Source organism: Oncorhynchus clarkii, chromosome 4, assembly GCF_045791955.1.
Source record: "Oncorhynchus clarkii lewisi isolate Uvic-CL-2024 chromosome 4, UVic_Ocla_1.0, whole genome shotgun sequence".
In the NCBI taxonomy this organism is placed as follows: Eukaryota; Metazoa; Chordata; class Actinopteri; order Salmoniformes; family Salmonidae; genus Oncorhynchus; species Oncorhynchus clarkii.
Window position 1 is genome coordinate 29,621,806 of NC_092150.1, and position 4,685 is coordinate 29,626,490.

At 41.9% G+C, this 4,685-nt stretch overlaps 1 non-coding gene across 1 annotated transcript; it reads left to right on the plus strand.

The window, feature by feature from the left end:
* The first annotated feature begins 4,202 nt into the window (after positions 1 to 4,202).
* On the plus strand, positions 4,203 to 4,276 carry trnaa-ugc (transfer RNA alanine (anticodon UGC)). The gene has a single exon. It is a non-coding gene; the product is annotated as a tRNA-Ala (tRNA).
* Positions 4,277 to 4,685: the final 409 nt, after the last annotated feature.

Consider the following 4,685-nt stretch of genomic DNA (forward strand, 5'->3'; position numbering starts at 1 on the left):
TGTGCAAGTAGAGATACTGGGGTGCAAAGGAGCAAGATAAATACATTTTTCAGTATGGGGATGAGGTCAATTGGATGGGCTATCTACAGATGAGCTATGTATACAGGTGCAGTGATCTGGGAGCTGCTCTGACAGCTGATTCTTAAAGCTAGTGAGCGAGGTAAGAGCTTCGGAGATTTTTGCAGTTCGTTCCAGTCATTGGCAGCAGAGAATTGGAAGGAGAGGCTGCTAAAGGAAGAATTGGCTTTGGGGGTGACCAGTGAGATATACCTGCTGGAGCACGTGCTACGGGTGGGTGCTGCCATGGTGACCAGTGAGCTGAGATAAGGCAGGGCTTTACCTAGCAGAGACTTGTAGATGACTACAGGATGCAAATTTATGTTTGAAAATGCTAGCCTTAACTTTCCTAACTGCCTGTGTATATTGGTTCCTAACTTCCCTGAAAAGTTGCATATCACGGGGCTACTCAATGCTAATTCAGAACGCCACAGGATGTTTTTGTGCTGGTCGAGGGCAGACAGGTCTGGAGTGAACCAAGGGCTATATCTATTCCTGGTTTTAAAAAAAATGGAATGGGGCATGCTTATTTTAGATGGTGAGGAAGGCATTTTTAAAGAGCAACCAGGCATCTTCTACTGACTGGATGAGGTCAATGCCATTCCAGGATACCCCGGCCAGGTCGATTAGAAAGGCCTGTTCGCTGAAGTGTTTTAGGGAGCATTTGACATTGATGAGGGGTGGTCATTTGACCGCAGACCCATTACGGATGCAGGCAATGAGGCAGTGATCGCTAAGATCTTGGTTGAAAACAGCAGAGGTGTATTTGGAGGGTGAGTTAGTTAGGATGATATCTATGAGGATGCCGTGTTTATGGATTTGGGGTTGTACCTGGTAGGTTCATAGATCATTTGTGTGAGATTGAGGGCATCAAGCTTAGATTGTAGGATGACCGGGGTGTTAAGCATGTCCCAGTTTATGTAATCTAGCAGCACGAGCTCAGAAGATAGATGGGGGGCAATTAATTCACATATGGTGTCCAGGGCACAGCTGGGGCCAGAGGGTGGTCTATAGCAAGCGGCAACTTTTAGAAGTAGAAGCTCAAATTGTTTTGGTACAGACCTGGATAGTAAGATAGCCTGCAGAGTTCTATCTCTGCAGTAGATTGCAACACTGCCCCCTTTGGCAGTTGTATCTTGGCGGAAAATGTTATAGTTAGGGATGGAAATTTCAGGGTTTTTGGTGGTTTTCCTAAACCAGGATTCAGACACGGCTAAGAGATCTCAGATTTTCTCACAGGGATATCGATAGGAAAAAAACATACAACCCCTCGCAATATTACCATTAAACAACTTTACCTTAGCACTCTAAATCGTCCCAACAAAATCTGAGACATCTTGGCAGAATGTGCTAAAGCAGTGAATAAAGCAAATTTAAGGAGTAGGCTTCTAATGTTAACATGCATGAAACCAAGCCTTTTACAGTTACAGAAGACATCAAATGAGAGCACCTGGGGAGTAGGAGTGGAGCTAGGCACTGCAGGTCCTGGAATAGCCTCTACACCACCAGAAGAACAGAGGAGAAGTAGGATAAGGGTATAGGCTATAAGAACTGGCCATCTAGCACGTTCGGAACAGAGAGTAAAGGGAGCGGGTTTCTGGGCACGATAGCATAGATTCAAGGCATAATGTACAGACAAAGGTATGGTAGGAAGAGAGTACATTAGAGGTAAACCTAGGCATTGGATGATGAGAGAGATATAGTCTCTAGAGACGTTTAAACCAGGTGATGTCATCTCATATGTGGGAAGTGGAACAACTTAGGGGGCACTATTTTCATTTTTGGAAAAATAACGTTCCCAAAGCAAACTGCCTATTTCTCAGGACCAGATGCTAGAATATGCATATAATCGACAGCTTAGGATAGAAAACACTCTAAAGTTTCCAAAACTGTAAAAATATTGTCTGTGAGTATAACAGAACTGATATTGCAGGTGAAATCCTGAGAAAAATCCAATCAGGAAGTGACTCTTATTTTGAAACCCCTGTCTTTCTATGTATCCCTGCTGCCCATTGAAAGGGATATCAACCAGATTCCCTTTTCTTTGGCTTCCCTAAGGTGTCTACAGCCTTAATTTTGAAGAATGAGCGTAAACGTCCACATTGCGTAAGTGGTCTGTTGTTGGCTCTCAGTGTGATTTTTGCGCAAAACAGAGAGGTAGCCATTTTTCCTCCCGGTCCTAGTGAAAAGCCAACTGCTACGGTTGATATATTATCGAATAGATATTTGAAAAACACCTTGAGGATTGATTATAAAAAACGTTTGCCATGTTTCTGTCGATATTATGGATATAATTTTGGAATTTTTGTCTGCGTTGTCGTGACCGCTATTTCCGGTGGATTCCTAGGCATAACGCATCAAACTAACGGAGGTATTTGGATATTAAAAAATATCTTTATGGAACAAAAGGAACATTTGCTGTCTAACTGGAAGTCTTGTGAGTGAAAACATCAGAAGCTCATCAAAGGTAAACAATTAATTTGATTGCTTTTCTGATTTTCATGACCAAGTTACCTGCCGATAGGTGTACATAATGTTTTACTAGTATATCGATAAACTTACACAAACGCTTGAATTGTTTTCGCTGTTAAGCATAATTTCAAAATCTGAGACGACAGGGTGATTAATAAAAGGCTAAGCTGTGTTTCGCTATATTTCACTTTTGATTTCATGAATATGAATATTTTCTAGTAAGATTATTTGACCGTTGCGCTATGCTATTTAGCGTAGTTGATGACAATTATTCCGGATTCGGGATGGGTGGTTCCAAGAGGTTTTAAGGTATATTGAGCAGGGCCAGAGGCTCTACAGTGAAATAAGACAGTAATTACTAACCAGGACAGTAATGGACAAGGCATATTGATATTAGGGAGAGGCATGCGTAGCTAAGTGATCGTATGGGTCCAGTGAGAGGTTGGGCTGGCTGGGGACACGGCGATTCAGACAGTTAGCAGGCCGGGGCCAGCAGTTAGCAGGCCGGGGCTAGCAAGCTAGCATAAGGGCCTTAGAGGGACGTCGCGATGTTGCAATGCAACTGCATTGTTGTTTAGTGAGGCTGCCAGAGCAGAGGCAGTGGGGATGATAACACGTTTTATATTGATAGGTGCGTGAATTGGACCATAATTGCTGTCCTGCCTGAGCATTTGAAATGAAATTTCACTTTACCCCAACCTACATGTACATACCTCAATTACCTCGACTAACCTGTACCCCTGCACATTGACTCGGTACCGGTACCCTGTATATAGCCTCGTAATTGTTATTTTATTGTTGCTCTTTTATTTTTTACTTTAGTAAATATTTTAATTTGTAAACATTTTTCTTAACTGTTATTTTTCTTAACTGCATTGTTAAGGGCTTGTAAGTAAGCATTTCACGGTAAGGTTTACTACACATGTTGTATTCGGAGCACGTGACAAATACAATTTATTGAATGAGTACTTTTGTCTGATAAAATGTATTTACAAAGTACATATTGCCTTTAGGAATGTAGTGGAGTAACAGTAAAAAATTTAAAAAATATAAATAGTAAAGTACAGATATAGAAAAAAACTACTTAAGTAGTACTTCAAAGTATTTTTACTTAGTTTGTTTACACCACTGACTAAGACTAGACTAAATCTAAAAAAGAGTGCCAAAATGAACACTGCACCAGTGGCATACAAAAGTTTTGCGAGACCACCCTGCAAAGTTTGAGCGAAGAGTTTTAGGAAAACAGATTGTTTGGAAAAACAGCTAACTTCTTGCTATTCTACACATTTTGCCATGGGGACAGAGAGAAACATGTTTAATTAGCTGATTTTCTGCTATACAAAAAAAAATAGGGTGGGGGAACTGCTGTGTTGTGTGGTTCGCCAGTGGCACACACACACACATCCGGCAGCATGTTATCATACAGTACATACATCTCTCTCAACCCAGTATCACTGTGTCATCCAAACATCCTGTCTTACCAGTATATTGATATCACTCTTCCTGCCCTCTCAGCCTTCTGTATCTATGTTTACACTAGCTAAATAAACACACACTATGTGAACTTGAGTGTAGGTGATGCTTTCCCTATCCACACGATAGTTTGAATAACAGATTAACCTCGTGGTGTGACTTTGGCTAGGGACGATACCAATAAGACAAGTTTTACTATTGTTTTGTCTGGCTCAGTTGGTAGAGCATGGTGCTTGCAACGCCAGGGTTGTGGGTTTGATTCCCATGGTGGACCAGTATGAAAATGTATGCACTCACTACTGTAAATTGCTTTGGATACGAGTGTCTGAAGGGACAGTTTTTTTCTGATCTCTCAATGTCGAATTCTGTTGACGTGTTAGCTAGCCAACTCTGTACGTTCCTTTATGGCAATCTAAAGAAATAGCAAGTGTGGTGATGGTTTATTGAGAAGGGCTGTGGAGCTTGTGAGGGGTGTTAGGTGTTTAGGCTGGTTTTGTTGGGTTGTGTGTGATGGCATTGGTACCTCTGTGGTCTGTGTACAGGTTGATGTGGAGTTCTCTCAACTATGGTGTCCCTACCCCTGTCCCTGTTGCGTTTTTCCTGCTACTGTGGGTTTTCACGAAGACAGAGCACAGGAAACACTGGGACGTCTGCAGCGTTGCTGGGATTGAGAGTGACGTCCA